Source organism: Ambystoma mexicanum, chromosome 2q (genome assembly GCF_040938575.1).
Source record: "Ambystoma mexicanum isolate Mex_15411 chromosome 2q, UKY_AmexF1_1, whole genome shotgun sequence".
Lineage (NCBI taxonomy): Eukaryota > Metazoa > Chordata > Amphibia > Caudata > Ambystomatidae > Ambystoma > Ambystoma mexicanum.
Window position 1 is genome coordinate 128,987,769 of NC_090924.1, and position 15,314 is coordinate 129,003,082.

Here is a 15,314-nt window from a genome sequence, read left to right on the forward strand (position 1 = left end):
TCTGGTTTTCTCGGTAAGCAGTAGTCGATGAACAATTCACTTCCTGAACCTCTTTGCGTGCCATGTCCTTGCGACAAGCACTTTGTGTTCTCTGTTAGCTCTCAGTAACATTCCTTGATTTGCTTGTGAGTTTTGGCCGTCCGATCTCAAAGTGGAAATATGTCCTTCCCTCTGTACGCTGCATAGGCCCTCAGCTGGCATACTTGTATATGTGCGCATGCTTGATAGGACGTATGTTTTAGGCTGGATTGTGTGAGCTTCAGGCGCAAGGCATTTGATTAGTCTTTAAGCAGGTCCACTTGCACTGCCCTTTGCACCTGTTCTCCCAGTCCCTACAAAGGTGAGCAAGCAGCTGTTTCTGTAGTGTAGTGGTTATCACGTTCGCCTCACACGCGAAAGGTCCCCGGTTCGAGACCGGGCAGAAACACTCTCTGCTGGCATTTTACACAAAATAGTTTTTTTCCCCTTTTGTCACACACAAATGTAAAGTATGAACTTATTTGCGTTCCCATGGAAATAGCATATGCTCTCAAGAGCTTGAGAAATACACTGGGAAGGCAAGCATCCTCACATGTATTCTGTATATGGGGCCAATAAAAAAATGCACGCGCTTGCATTTTGTGTATGTAATGTTGCAGAGCACAGAGAGGATTTATTTTCCCTACTGCTGGGTATTTGGGTCTCTGGGATCACAGTTGGGTCCGCTCCGTCCTCTGAAATGGTCCATATTAGTTACATAGGTTAGTGTACCAAAGAAATAATACATTTTCATATACAGCTTCTTCATTTCTGTGTTCTGAGGGATTACCAGTTGTAAGAAATGCACTTGCCGGTACAGTGATTCCCTGGCTTTCTCTGGCCCGAGAAAGCTTTTCCTCTGAAGTGGGAACAGAAGTTGGACTGCTTCTGCTGAACTTCCTGAAAGCAGAGCTGGCGGGAGGAGGGACTTTTTGAGTGCTGGGAAAATTTGAGCTGGAAATTTGCATCGGCTGGACAGAGATTGCTTGGAGCAGCCAAAATATAATAACGGCCATGGCGCTCAAGTAAAGCAGAAAGCTTTTAGTATACACCTTTTGCACTCTTGTCAACGAAGCTGGGCTCTGTGAATGCTCACCCTACGCAAGAAAAGAGAACAGACTTTGCTGGTGACCTAAATATATCTCGCCTGATCGAGCACGATCGAGCTCTGAGTGAGCAGCTGTGCAATGGTCATCTTTACCAAAGGGGAGATGCTGCTTTTTCCAGTGTCACGCCCATGCTCTCAGGGCTGGAGGGAGGAGGGCTGCTTTTTGTTTTTACAGGCAAAAGGAAAGGCCCAGCCCTCAGAGCTTCTGCCAATGCAGATCCCAGCAGGTGCAAAATAAAGGCTCTCCCCCACCTTGCCAGCTGCAGATTGATCAGAAGACTGCTAGTCTAGTGTGTTGGGCCACTTTCTCTCTTCTGTGTATCGTCCCCTCTTATTACATAAACAGCATAAGAGGAATAAAGGAAGGAAGGAAGGAAGGAAGGAACAGTGTATCGCAAGCACCTTCCACCCTGATGTCAATGGGCCACCAACCTTCGGGATGAGGAGGAGACCTGTGAAGACAGTCAGAGCGTGCCGACTGGGGCATTCATTTGGCTCATACACCGACAAGGCTTTCAGCGGCAGGAACAAACTTCAGGAATAGGCATTCTTGGCCTCGAATCCTAAGGGGGGTGAAAACGCTGAGGACAATTCCGTCAAATGCTCAAAGGACCGTGGCTCGTTGGTCTAGGGGTATGATTCTCGCTTTGGGTGCGAGAGGTCCCGGGTTCAAATCCCGGACGAGCCCAATCAAGGTGGTTAACTTGAGCTCCTTTTTTTTGTTTTTTCAATGTTATTTTCATTGGACAGACTCTCTGGTTTTCTCGGTAAGCAGTAGTCGATGAACAATTCACTTCCTGAACCTCTTTGCGTGCCATGTCCTTGCGACAAGCACTTTGTGTTCTCTGTTAGCTCTCAGTAACATTCCTTGATTTGCTTGTGAGTATTGGCCGTCCGATCTCAAAGTGGAAATATGTCCTTCCCTCTGTACGCTGCATAGGCCCTCAGCTGGCATACTTGTATATGTGCGCATGCTTGATAGGACGTATGTTTTAGGCTGGATTGTGTGAGCTTCAGGCGCAAGGCATTTGATTAGTCTTTAAGCAGGTCCACTTGCACTGCCCTTTGCACCTGTTCTCCCAGTCCCTACAAAGGTGAGCAAGTAGCTGTTTCTGTAGTGTAGTGGTTATCACGTTCGCCTCACACGCGAAAGGTCCGCGGTTCGAGACCGGGCAGAAACACTCTCTGCTGGCATTTTACACAAAATAGTTTTTTTCCCCTTTTGTCACACACAAATGTAAAGTATGAACTTATTTGCGTTCCCATGGAAATAGCATATGCTCTCAAGAGCTTGAGAAATACACTGGGAAGGCAAGCATCCTCACATGTATTCTGTATATGGGGCCAATAAAAAAATGCACGCGCTTGCATTTTGTGTATGTAATGTTGCAGAGCACAGAGAGGATTTATTTTCCCTACTGCTGGGTATTTGGGTCTCTGGGATCACAGTTGGGTCCGCTCCGTCCTCTGAAATGGTCCATATTAGTTACATAGGTTAGTGTACCAAAGAAATAATACATTTTCATATACAGCTTCTTCATTTCTGTGTTCTGAGGGATTACCAGTTGTAAGAAATGCACTTGCCGGTACAGTGATTCCCTGGCTTTCTCTGGCCCGAGAAAGCTTTTCCTCTGAAGTGGGAACAGAAGTTGGACTGCTTCTGCTGAACTTCCTGAAAGCAGAGCTGGCGGGAGGAGGGACTTTTTGAGTGCTGGGAAAATTTGAGCTGGAAATTTGCATCGGCTGGACAGAGATTGCTTGGAGCAGCCAAAATATAATAACGGCCATGGCGCTCAAGTAAAGCAGAAAGCTTTTAGTATACACCTTTTGCACTCTTGTCAACGAAGCTGGGCTCTGTGAATGCTCACCCTACGCAAGAAAAGAGAACAGACTTTGCTGGTGACCTAAATATATCTCGCCTGATCGAGCACGATCGAGCTCTGAGTGAGCAGCTGTGCAATGGTCATCTTTACCAAAGGGGAGATGCTGCTTTTTCCAGTGTCACGCCCATGCTCTCAGGGCTGGAGGGAGGAGGGCTGCTTTTTGTTTTTACAGGCAAAAGGAAAGGCCCAGCCCTCAGAGCTTCTGCCAATGCAGATCCCAGCAGGTGCAAAATAAAGGCTCTCCCCCACCTTGCCAGCTGCAGATTGATCAGAAGACTGCTAGTCTAGTGTGTTGGGCCACTTTCTCTCTTCTGTGTATCGTCCCCTCTTATTACATAAACAGCATAAGAGGAATAAAGGAAGGAAGGAAGGAAGGAAGGAAGGAACAGTGTATCGCAAGCACCTTCCACCCTGATGTCAATGGGCCACCAACCTTCGGGATGAGGAGGAGACCTGTGAAGACAGTCAGAGCGTGCCGACTGGGGCATTCATTTGGCTCATACACCGACAAGGCTTTCAGCGGCAGGAACAAACTTCAGGAATAGGCATTCTTGGCCTCGAATCCTAAGGGGGGTGCAAACGCTGAGGACAATTCCGTCAAATGCTCAAAGGACCGTGGCTCGTTGGTCTAGGGGTATGATTCTCGCTTTGGGTGCGAGAGGTCCCGGGTTCAAATCCCGGACGAGCCCAATCAAGGTGGTTAACTTGAGCTCCTTTTTTTTGTTTTTTCAATGTTATTTTCATTGGACAGACTCTCTGGTTTTCTCGGTAAGCAGTAGTCGATGAACAATTCACTTCCTGAACCTCTTTGCGTGCCATGTCCTTGCGACAAGCACTTTGTGTTCTCTGTTAGCTCTCAGTAACATTCCTTGATTTGCTTGTGAGTTTTGGCCGTCCGATCTCAAAGTGGAAATATGTCCTTCCCTCTGTACGCTGCATAGGCCCTCAGCTGGCATACTTGTATATGTGCGCATGCTTGATAGGACGTATGTTTTAGGCTGGATTGTGTGAGCTTCAGGCGCAAGGCATTTGATTAGTCTTTAAGCAGGTCCACTTGCACTGCCCTTTGCACCTGTTCTCCCAGTCCCTACAAAGGTGAGCAAGCAGCTGTTTCTGTAGTGTAGTGGTTATCACGTTCGCCTCACACGCGAAAGGTCCCTGGTTCGAGACCGGGCAGAAACACTCTCTGCTGGCATTTTACACAAAATAGTTTTTTTCCCCTTTTGTCACACACAAATGTAAAGTATGAACTTATTTGCGTTCCCATGGAAATAGCATATGCTCTCAAGAGCTTGAGAAATACACTGGGAAGGCAAGCATCCTCACATGTATTCTGTATATGGGGCCAATAAAAAAATGCACGCGCTTGCATTTTGTGTATGTAATGTTGAAGAGCACAGAGAGGATTTATTTTCCCTACTGCTGGGTATTTGGGTCTCTGGGATCACAGTTGGGTCCGCTCCGTCCTCTGAAATGGTCCATATTAGTTACATAGGTTAGTGTACCAAAGAAATAATACATTTTCATATACAGCTTCTTCATTTCTGTGTTCTGAGGGATTACCAGTTGTAAGAAATGCACTTGCCGGTACAGTGATTCCCTGGCTTTCTCTGGCCCGAGAAAGCTTTTCCTCTGAAGTGGGAACAGAAGTTGGACTGCTTCTGCTGAACTTCCTGAAAGCAGAGCTGGCGGGAGGAGGGACTTTTTGAGTGCTGGGAAAATTTGAGCTGGAAATTTGCATCGGCTGGACAGAGATTGCTTGGAGCAGCCAAAATATAATAACGGCCATGGCGCTCAAGTAAAGCAGAAAGCTTTTAGTATACACCTTTTGCACTCTTGTCAACGAAGCTGGGCTCTGTGAATGCTCACCCTACGCAAGAAAAGAGAACAGACTTTGCTGGTGACCTAAATATATCTCGCCTGATCGAGCACGATCGAGCTCTGAGTGAGCAGCTGTGCAATGGTCATCTTTACCAAAGGGGAGATGCTGCTTTTTCCAGTGTCACGCCCATGCTCTCAGGGCTGGAGGGAGGAGGGCTGCTTTTTGTTTTTACAGGCAAAAGGAAAGGCCCAGCCCTCAGAGCTTCTGCCAATGCAGATCCCAGCAGGTGCAAAATAAAGGCTCTCCCCCACCTTGCCAGCTGCAGATTGATCAGAAGACTGCTAGTCTAGTGTGTTGGGCCACTTTCTCTCTTCTGTGTATCGTCCCCTCTTATTACATAAACAGCATAAGAGGAATAAAGGAAGGAAGGAAGGAAGGAAGGAACAGTGTATCGCAAGCACCTTCCACCCTGATGTCAATGGGCCACCAACCTTCGGGATGAGGAGGAGACCTGTGAAGACAGTCAGAGCGTGCCGACTGGGGCATTCATTTGGCTCATACACCGACAAGGCTTTCAGCGGCAAGAACAAACTTCAGGAATAGGCATTCTTGGCCTCGAATCCTAAGGGGGGTGCAAACGCTGAGGACAATTCCGTCAAATGCTCAAAGGACCGTGGCTCGTTGGTCTAGGGGTATGATTCTCGCTTTGGGTGCGAGAATCAAGGTGGTTAACTTGAGCTCCTTTTTTTGTTTTTTCAATGTTATTTTCATTGGACAGACTCTCTGGTTTTCTCGGTAAGCAGTAGTCGATGAACAATTCACTTCCTGAACCTCTTTGCGTGCCATGTCCTTGCGACAAGCACTTTGTGTTCTCTGTTAGCTCTCAGTAACATTCCTTGATTTGCTTGTGAGTTTTGGCCGTCCGATCTCAAAGTGGAAATATGTCCTTCCCTCTGTACGCTGCATAGGCCCTCAGCTGGCATACTTGTATATGTGCGCATGCTTGATAGGACGTATGTTTTAGGCTGGATTGTGTGAGCTTCAGGCGCAAGGCATTTGATTAGTCTTTAAGCAGGTCCACTTGCACTGCCCTTTGCACCTGTTCTCCCAGTCCCTACAAAGGTGAGCAAGCAGCTGTTTCTGTAGTGTAGTGGTTATCACGTTCGCCTCACACGCGAAAGGTCCCCGGTTCGAGACCGGGCAGAAACACTCTCTGCTGGCATTTTACACAAAATAGTTTTTTTCCCCTTTTGTCACACACAAATGTAAAGTATGAACTTATTTGCGTTCCCATGGAAATAGCATATGCTCTCAAGAGCTTGAGAAATACACTGGGAAGGCAAGCATCCTCACATGTATTCTGTATATGGGGCCAATAAAAAAATGCACGCGCTTGCATTTTGTGTATGTAATGTTGCAGAGCACAGAGAGGATTTATTTTCCCTACTGCTGGGTATTTGGGTCTCTGGGATCACAGTTGGGTCCGCTCCGTCCTCTGAAATGGTCCATATTAGTTACATAGGTTAGTGTACCAAAGAAATAATACATTTTCATATACAGCTTCTTCATTTCTGTGTTCTGAGGGATTACCAGTTGTAAGAAATGCACTTGCCGGTACAGTGATTCCCTGGCTTTCTCTGGCCCGAGAAAGCTTTTCCTCTGAAGTGGGAACAGAAGTTGGACTGCTTCTGCTGAACTTCCTGAAAGCAGAGCTGGCGGGAGGAGGGACTTTTTGAGTGCTGGGAAAATTTGAGCTGGAAATTTGCATCGGCTGGACAGAGATTGCTTGGAGCAGCCAAAATATAATAACGGCCATGGCGCTCAAGTAAAGCAGAAAGCTTTTAGTATACACCTTTTGCACTCTTGTCAACGAAGCTGGGCTCTGTGAATGCTCACCCTACGCAAGAAAAGAGAACAGACTTTGCTGGTGACCTAAATATATCTCGCCTGATCGAGCACGATCGAGCTCTGAGTGAGCAGCTGTGCAATGGTCATCTTTACCAAAGGGGAGATGCTGCTTTTTCCAGTGTCACGCCCATGCTCTCAGGGCTGGAGGGAGGAGGGCTGCTTTTTGTTTTTACAGGCAAAAGGAAAGGCCCAGCCCTCAGAGCTTCTGCCAATGCAGATCCCAGCAGGTGCAAAATAAAGGCTCTCCCCCACCTTGCCAGCTGCAGATTGATCAGAAGACTGCTAGTCTAGTGTGTTGGGCCACTTTCTCTCTTCTGTGTATCGTCCCCTCTTATTACATAAACAGCATAAGAGGAATAAAGGAAGGAAGGAAGGAAGGAAGGAACAGTGTATCGCAAGCACCTTCCACCCTGATGTCAATGGGCCACCAACCTTCGGGATGAGGAGGAGACCTGTGAAGACAGTCAGAGCGTGCCGACTGGGGCATTCATTTGGCTCATACACCGACAAGGCTTTCAGCGGCAGGAACAAACTTCAGGAATAGGCATTCTTGGCCTCGAATCCTAAGGGGGGTGCAAACGCTGAGGACAATTCCGTCAAATGCTCAAAGGACCGTGGCTCGTTGGTCTAGGGGTATGATTCTCGCTTTGGGTGCGAGAGGTCCCGGGTTCAAATCCCGGACGAGCCCAATCAAGGTGGTTAACTTGAGCTCCTTTTTTTTGTTTTTTCAATGTTATTTTCATTGGACAGACTCTCTGGTTTTCTCGGTAAGCAGTAGTCGATGAACAATTCACTTCCTGAACCTCTTTGCGTGCCATGTCCTTGCGACAAGCACTTTGTGTTCTCTGTTAGCTCTCAGTAACATTCCTTGATTTGCTTGTGAGTTTTGGCCGTCCGATCTCAAAGTGGAAATATGTCCTTCCCTCTGTACGCTGCATAGGCCCTCAGCTGGCATACTTGTATATGTGCGCATGCTTGATAGGACGTATGTTTTAGGCTGGATTGTGTGAGCTTCAGGCGCAAGGCATTTGATTAGTCTTTAAGCAGGTCCACTTGCACTGCCCTTTGCACCTGTTCTCCCAGTCCCTACAAAGGTGAGCAAGCAGCTGTTTCTGTAGTGTAGTGGTTATCACGTTCGCCTCACACGCGAAAGGTCCCCGGTTCGAGACCGGGCAGAAACACTCTCTGCTGGCATTTTACACAAAATAGTTTTTTTCCCCTTTTGTCACACACAAATGTAAAGTATGAACTTATTTGCGTTCCCATGGAAATAGCATATGCTCTCAAGAGCTTGAGAAATACACTGGGAAGGCAAGCATCCTCACATGTATTCTGTATATGGGGCCAATAAAAAAATGCACGCGCTTGCATTTTGTGTATGTAATGTTGCAGAGCACAGAGAGGATTTATTTTCCCTACTGCTGGGTATTTGGGTCTCTGGGATCACAGTTGGGTCCGCTCCGTCCTCTGAAATGGTCCATATTAGTTACATAGGTTAGTGTACCAAAGAAATAATACATTTTCATATACAGCTTCTTCATTTCTGTGTTCTGAGGGATTACCAGTTGTAAGAAATGCACTTGCCGGTACAGTGATTCCCTGGCTTTCTCTGGCCCGAGAAAGCTTTTCCTCTGAAGTGGGAACAGAAGTTGGACTGCTTCTGCTGAACTTCCTGAAAGCAGAGCTGGCGGGAGGAGGGACTTTTTGAGTGCTGGGAAAATTTGAGCTGGAAATTTGCATCGGCTGGACAGAGATTGCTTGGAGCAGCCAAAATATAATAACGGCCATGGCGCTCAAGTAAAGCAGAAAGCTTTTAGTATACACCTTTTGCACTCTTGTCAACGAAGCTGGGCTCTGTGAATGCTCACCCTACGCAAGAAAAGAGAACAGACTTTGCTGGTGACCTAAATATATCTCGCCTGATCGAGCACGATCGAGCTCTGAGTGAGCAGCTGTGCAATGGTCATCTTTACCAAAGGGGAGATGCTGCTTTTTCCAGTGTCACGCCCATGCTCTCAGGGCTGGAGGGAGGAGGGCTGCTTTTTGTTTTTACAGGCAAAAGGAAAGGCCCAGCCCTCAGAGCTTCTGCCAATGCAGATCCCAGCAGGTGCAAAATAAAGGCTCTCCCCCACCTTGCCAGCTGCAGATTGATCAGAAGACTGCTAGTCTAGTGTGTTGGGCCACTTTCTCTCTTCTGTGTATCGTCCCCTCTTATTACATAAACAGCATAAGAGGAATAAAGGAAGGAAGGAAGGAAGGAACAGTGTATCGCAAGCACCTTCCACCCTGATGTCAATGGGCCACCAACCTTCGGGATGAGGAGGAGACCTGTGAAGACAGTCAGAGCGTGCCGACTGGGGCATTCATTTGGCTCATACACCGACAAGGCTTTCAGCGGCAGGAACAAACTTCAGGAATAGGCATTCTTGGCCTCGAATCCTAAGGGGGGTGCAAACGCTGAGGACAATTCCGTCAAATGCTCAAAGGACCGTGGCTCGTTGGTCTAGGGGTATGATTCTCGCTTTGGGTGCGAGAGGTCCCGGGTTCAAATCCCGGACGAGCCCAATCAAGGTGGTTAACTTGAGCTCCTTTTTTTTGTTTTTTCAATGTTATTTTCATTGGACAGACTCTCTGGTTTTCTCGGTAAGCAGTAGTCGATGAACAATTCACTTCCTGAACCTCTTTGCGTGCCATGTCCTTGCGACAAGCACTTTGTGTTCTCTGTTAGCTCTCAGTAACATTCCTTGATTTGCTTGTGAGTTTTGGCCGTCCGATCTCAAAGTGGAAATATGTCCTTCCCTCTGTACGCTGCATAGGCCCTCAGCTGGCATACTTGTATATGTGCGCATGCTTGATAGGACGTATGTTTTAGGCTGGATTGTGTGAGCTTCAGGCGCAAGGCATTTGATTAGTCTTTAAGCAGGTCCACTTGCACTGCCCTTTGCACCTGTTCTCCCAGTCCCTACAAAGGTGAGCAAGCAGCTGTTTCTGTAGTGTAGTGGTTATCACGTTCGCCTCACACGCGAAAGGTCCCCGGTTCGAGACCGGGCAGAAACACTATCTGCTGGCATTTTACACAAAATAGTTTTTTTCCCCTTTTGTCACACACAAATGTAAAGTATGAACTTATTTGCGTTCCCATGGAAATAGCATATGCTCTCAAGAGCTTGAGAAATACACTGGGAAGGCAAGCATCCTCACATGTATTCTGTATATGGGGCCAATAAAAAAATGCACGCGCTTGCATTTTGTGTATGTAATGTTGCAGAGCACAGAGAGGATTTATTTTCCCTACTGCTGGGTATTTGGGTCTCTGGGATCACAGTTGGGTCCGCTCCGTCCTCTGAAATGGTCCATATTAGTTACATAGGTTAGTGTACCAAAGAAATAATACATTTTCATATACAGCTTCTTCATTTCTGTGTTCTGAGGGATTACCAGTTGTAAGAAATGCACTTGCCGGTACAGTGATTCCCTGGCTTTCTCTGGCCCGAGAAAGCTTTTCCTCTGAAGTGGGAACAGAAGTTGGACTGCTTCTGCTGAACTTCCTGAAAGCAGAGCTGGCGGGAGGAGGGACTTTTTGAGTGCTGGGAAAATTTGAGCTGGAAATTTGCATCGGCTGGACAGAGATTGCTTGGAGCAGCCAAAATATAATAACGGCCATGGCGCTCAAGTAAAGCAGAAAGCTTTTAGTATACACCTTTTGCACTCTTGTCAACGAAGCTGGGCTCTGTGAATGCTCACCCTACGCAAGAAAAGAGAACAGACTTTGCTGGTGACCTAAATATATCTCGCCTGATCGAGCACGATCGAGCTCTGAGTGAGCAGCTGTGCAATGGTCATCTTTACCAAAGGGGAGATGCTGCTTTTTCCAGTGTCACGCCCATGCTCTCAGGGCTGGAGGGAGGAGGGCTGCTTTTTGTTTTTACAGGCAAAAGGAAAGGCCCAGCCCTCAGAGCTTCTGCCAATGCAGATCCCAGCAGGTGCAAAATAAAGGCTCTCCCCCACCTTGCCAGCTGCAGATTGATCAGAAGACTGCTAGTCTAGTGTGTTGGGCCACTTTCTCTCTTCTGTGTATCGTCCCCTCTTATTACATAAACAGCATAAGAGGAATAAAGGAAGGAAGGAAGGAAGGAACAGTGTATCGCAAGCACCTTCCACCCTGATGTCAATGGGCCACCAACCTTCGGGATGAGGAGGAGACCTGTGAAGACAGTCAGAGCGTGCCGACTGGGGCATTCATTTGGCTCATACACCGACAAGGCTTTCAGCGGCAGGAACAAACTTCAGGAATAGGCATTCTTGGCCTCGAATCCTAAGGGGGGTGCAAACGCTGAGGACAATTCCGTCAAATGCTCAAAGGACCGTGGCTCGTTGGTCTAGGGGTATGATTCTCGCTTTGGGTGCGAGAGGTCCCGGGTTCAAATCCCGGACGAGCCCAATCAAGGTGGTTAACTTGAGCTCCTTTTTTTTGTTTTTTCAATGTTATTTTCATTGGACAGACTCTCTGGTTTTCTCGGTAAGCAGTAGTCGATGAACAATTCACTTCCTGAACCTCTTTGCGTGCCATGTCCTTGCGACAAGCACTTTGTGTTCTCTGTTAGCTCTCAGTAACATTCCTTGATTTGCTTGTGAGTTTTGGCCGTCCGATCTCAAAGTGGAAATATGTCCTTCCCTCTGTACGCTGCATAGGCCCTCAGCTGGCATACTTGTATATGTGCGCATGCTTGATAGGACGTATGTTTTAGGCTGGATTGTGTGAGCTTCAGGCGCAAGGCATTTGATTAGTCTTTAAGCAGGTCCACTTGCACTGCCCTTTGCACCTGTTCTCCCAGTCCCTACAAAGGTGAGCAAGCAGCTGTTTCTGTAGTGTAGTGGTTATCACGTTCGCCTCACACGCGAAAGGTCCCCGGTTCGAGACTGGGCAGAAACACTCTCTGCTGGCATTTTACACAAAATAGTTTTTTTCCCCTTTTGTCACACACAAATGTAAAGTATGAACTTATTTGCGTTCCCATGGAAATAGCATATGCTCTCAAGAGCTTGAGAAATACACTGGGAAGGCAAGCATCCTCACATGTATTCTGTATATGGGGCCAATAAAAAAATGCACGCGCTTGCATTTTGTGTATGTAATGTTGCAGAGCACAGAGAGGATTTATTTTCCCTACTGCTGGGTATTTGGGTCTCTGGGATCACAGTTGGGTCCGCTCCGTCCTCTGAAATGGTCCATATTAGTTACATAGGTTAGTGTACCAAAGAAATAATACATTTTCATATACAGCTTCTTCATTTCTGTGTTCTGAGGGATTACCAGTTGTAAGAAATGCACTTGCCGGTACAGTGATTCCCTGGCTTTCTCTGGCCCGAGAAAGCTTTTCCTCTGAAGTGGGAACAGAAGTTGGACTGCTTCTGCTGAACTTCCTGAAAGCAGAGCTGGCGGGAGGAGGGACTTTTTGAGTGCTGGGAAAATTTGAGCTGGAAATTTGCATCGGCTGGACAGAGATTGCTTGGAGCAGCCAAAATATAATAACGGCCATGGCGCTCAAGTAAAGCAGAAAGCTTTTAGTATACACCTTTTGCACTCTTGTCAACGAAGCTGGGCTCTGTGAATGCTCACCCTACGCAAGAAAAGAGAACAGACTTTGCTGGTGACCTAAATATATCTCGCCTGATCGAGCACGATCGAGCTCTGAGTGAGCAGCTGTGCAATGGTCATCTTTACCAAAGGGGAGATGCTGCTTTTTCCAGTGTCACGCCCATGCTCTCAGGGCTGGAGGGAGGAGGGCTGCTTTTTGTTTTTACAGGCAAAAGGAAAGGCCCAGCCCTCAGAGCTTCTGCCAATGCAGATCCCAGCAGGTGCAAAATAAAGGCTCTCCCCCACCTTGCCAGCTGCAGATTGATCAGAAGACTGCTAGTCTAGTGTGTTGGGCCACTTTCTCTCTTCTGTGTATCGTCCCCTCTTATTACATAAACAGCATAAGAGGAATAAAGGAAGGAAGGAAGGAAGGAAGGAACAGTGTATCGCAAGCACCTTCCACCCTGATGTCAATGGGCCACCAACCTTCGGGATGAGGAGGAGACCTGTGAAGACAGTCAGAGCGTGCCGACTGGGGCATTCATTTGGCTCATACACCGACAAGGCTTTCAGCGGCAGGAACAAACTTCAGGAATAGGCATTCTTGGCCTCGAATCCTAAGGGGGGTGCAAACGCTGAGGACAATTCCGTCAAATGCTCAAAGGACCGTGGCTCGTTGGTCTAGGGGTATGATTCTCGCTTTGGGTGCGACAGGTCCCGGGTTCAAATCCCGGACGAGCCCAATCAAGGTGGTTAACTTGAGCTCCTTTTTTTTGTTTTTTCAATGTTATTTTCATTGGACAGACTCTCTGGTTTTCTCGGTAAGCAGTAGTCGATGAACAATTCACTTCCTGAACCTCTTTGCGTGCCATGTCCTTGCGACAAGCACTTTGTGTTCTCTGTTAGCTCTCAGTAACATTCCTTGATTTGCTTGTGAGTTTTGGCCGTCCGATCTCAAAGTGGAAATATGTCCTTCCCTCTGTACGCTGCATAGGCCCTCAGCTGGCATACTTGTATATGTGCGCATGCTTGATAGGACGTATGTTTTAGGCTGGATTGTGTGAGCTTCAGGCGCAAGGCATTTGATTAGTCTTTAAGCAGGTCCACTTGCACTGCCCTTTGCACCTGTTCTCCCAGTCCCTACAAAGGTGAGCAAGCAGCTGTTTCTGTAGTGTAGTGGTTATCACGTTCGCCTCACACGCGAAAGGTCCCCGGTTCGAGACCGGGCAGAAACACTATCTGCTGGCATTTTACACAAAATAGTTTTTTTCCCCTTTTGTCACACACAAATGTAAAGTATGAACTTATTTGCGTTCCCATGGAAATAGCATATGCTCTCAAGAGCTTGAGAAATACACTGGGAAGGCAAGCATCCTCACATGTATTCTGTATATGGGGCCAATAAAAAAATGCACGCGCTTGCATTTTGTGTATGTAATGTTGCAGAGCACAGAGAGGATTTATTTTCCCTACTGCTGGGTGTTTGGGTCTCTGGGATCACAGTTGGGTCCGCTCCGTCCTCTGAAATGGTCCATATTAGTTACATAGGTTAGTGTACCAAAGAAATAATACATTTTCATATACAGCTTCTTCATTTCTGTGTTCTGAGGGATTACCAGTTGTAAGAAATGCACTTGCCGGTACAGTGATTCCCTGGCTTTCTCTGGCCCGAGAAAGCTTTTCCTCTGAAGTGGGAATAGAAGTTGGACTGCTTCTGCTGAACTTCCTGAAAGCAGAGCTGGCGGGAGGAGGGACTTTTTGAGTGCTGGGAAAATTTGAGCTGGAAATTTGCATCGGCTGGACAGAGATTGCTTGGAGCAGCCAAAATATAATAACGGCCATGGCGCTCAAGTAAAGCAGAAAGCTTTTAGTATACACCTTTTGCACTCTTGTCAACGAAGCTGGGCTCTGTGAATGCTCACCCTACGCAAGAAAAGAGAACAGACTTTGCTGGTGACCTAAATATATCTCGCCTGATCGAGCTCTGAGTGAGCAGCTGTGCAATGGTCATCTTTACCAAAGGGGAGATGCTGCTTTTTCCAGTGTCACGCCCATGCTCTCAGGGCTGGAGGGAGGAGGGCTGCTTTTTGTTTTTACAGGCAAAAGGAAAGGCCCAGCCCTCAGAGCTTCTGCCAATGCAGATCCCAGCAGGTGCAAAATAAAGGCTCTCCCCCACCTTGCCAGCTGCAGATTGATCAGAAGACTGCTAGTCTAGTGTGTTGGGCCACTTTCTCTCTTCTGTGTATCGTCCCCTCTTATTACATAAACAGCATAAGAGGAATAAAGGAAGGAAGGAAGGAAGGAAGGAACAGTGTATCGCAAGCACCTTCCACCCTGATGTCAATGGGCCACCAACCTTCGGGATGAGGAGGAGACCTGTGAAGACAGTCAGAGCGTGCCGACTGGGGCATTCATTTGGCTCATACACCGACAAGGCTTTCAGCGGCAGGAACAAACTTCAGGAATAGGCATTCTTGGCCTCGAATCCTAAGGGGGGTGCAAACGCTGAGGACAATTCCGTCAAATGCTCAAAGGACCGTGGCTCGTTGGTCTAGGGGTATGATTCTCGCTTTGGGTGCGAGAGGTCCCGGGTTCAAATCCCGGATGAGCCCAATCAAGGTGGTTAACCTGAGCTCCTTTTTTTTGTTTTTTCAATGTTATTTTCATTGGACAGACTCTCTGGTTTTCTCGGTAAGCAGTAGTCGATGAACAATTCACTTCCTGAACCTCTTTGCGTGCCATGTTCTTGCGACAAGCACTTTGTGTTCTCTGTTAGCTCTCAGTAACATTCCTTGATTTGCTTGTGAGTTTTGGCCGTCCGATCTCAAAGTGGAAATATGTCCTTCCCTCTGTACGCTGCATAGGCCCTCAGCTGGCATACTTGTATATGTGCGCATGCTTGATAGGACGTATGTTTTAGGCTGGATTGTGTGAGCTTCAGGCGCAAGGCATTTGATTAGTCTTTAAGCAGGTCCACTTGCACTGCCCTTTGCACCT

General features: G+C 47.4%; 13 non-coding genes across 13 annotated transcripts; all 13 read left to right on the forward strand.

The window, feature by feature from the left end:
• The first annotated feature begins 354 nt into the window (after positions 1–354).
• Positions 355–427, forward strand: TRNAV-CAC (transfer RNA valine (anticodon CAC)). Its single transcript has one exon. It is a non-coding gene; the product is annotated as a tRNA-Val (tRNA).
• A 1,315-nt stretch (positions 428–1,742) lies between these two features.
• TRNAP-UGG (transfer RNA proline (anticodon UGG)) lies at positions 1,743–1,814 on the forward strand. Its single transcript has one exon. It is a non-coding gene; the product is annotated as a tRNA-Pro (tRNA).
• Positions 1,815–3,626: 1,812 nt separating this feature from the next.
• Positions 3,627–3,698, forward strand: TRNAP-UGG (transfer RNA proline (anticodon UGG)). Its single transcript has one exon. It is a non-coding gene; the product is annotated as a tRNA-Pro (tRNA).
• A 420-nt stretch (positions 3,699–4,118) lies between these two features.
• Positions 4,119–4,191, forward strand: TRNAV-CAC (transfer RNA valine (anticodon CAC)). The gene has a single exon. It is a non-coding gene; the product is annotated as a tRNA-Val (tRNA).
• A 1,776-nt stretch (positions 4,192–5,967) lies between these two features.
• TRNAV-CAC (transfer RNA valine (anticodon CAC)) lies at positions 5,968–6,040 on the forward strand. The gene has a single exon. It is a non-coding gene; the product is annotated as a tRNA-Val (tRNA).
• A 1,315-nt stretch (positions 6,041–7,355) lies between these two features.
• TRNAP-UGG (transfer RNA proline (anticodon UGG)) lies at positions 7,356–7,427 on the forward strand. The gene has a single exon. It is a non-coding gene; the product is annotated as a tRNA-Pro (tRNA).
• A 420-nt stretch (positions 7,428–7,847) lies between these two features.
• Positions 7,848–7,920, forward strand: TRNAV-CAC (transfer RNA valine (anticodon CAC)). Its single transcript has one exon. It is a non-coding gene; the product is annotated as a tRNA-Val (tRNA).
• Positions 7,921–9,231: 1,311 nt separating this feature from the next.
• Positions 9,232–9,303, forward strand: TRNAP-UGG (transfer RNA proline (anticodon UGG)). The gene has a single exon. It is a non-coding gene; the product is annotated as a tRNA-Pro (tRNA).
• Positions 9,304–9,723: 420 nt separating this feature from the next.
• Positions 9,724–9,796, forward strand: TRNAV-CAC (transfer RNA valine (anticodon CAC)). The gene has a single exon. It is a non-coding gene; the product is annotated as a tRNA-Val (tRNA).
• Positions 9,797–11,107: 1,311 nt separating this feature from the next.
• TRNAP-UGG (transfer RNA proline (anticodon UGG)) lies at positions 11,108–11,179 on the forward strand. The gene has a single exon. It is a non-coding gene; the product is annotated as a tRNA-Pro (tRNA).
• A 420-nt stretch (positions 11,180–11,599) lies between these two features.
• Positions 11,600–11,672, forward strand: TRNAV-CAC (transfer RNA valine (anticodon CAC)). The gene has a single exon. It is a non-coding gene; the product is annotated as a tRNA-Val (tRNA).
• Positions 11,673–13,479: 1,807 nt separating this feature from the next.
• Positions 13,480–13,552, forward strand: TRNAV-CAC (transfer RNA valine (anticodon CAC)). Its single transcript has one exon. It is a non-coding gene; the product is annotated as a tRNA-Val (tRNA).
• Positions 13,553–14,857: 1,305 nt separating this feature from the next.
• TRNAP-UGG (transfer RNA proline (anticodon UGG)) lies at positions 14,858–14,929 on the forward strand. The gene has a single exon. It is a non-coding gene; the product is annotated as a tRNA-Pro (tRNA).
• The last annotated feature ends 385 nt before the right edge of the window (positions 14,930–15,314 follow it).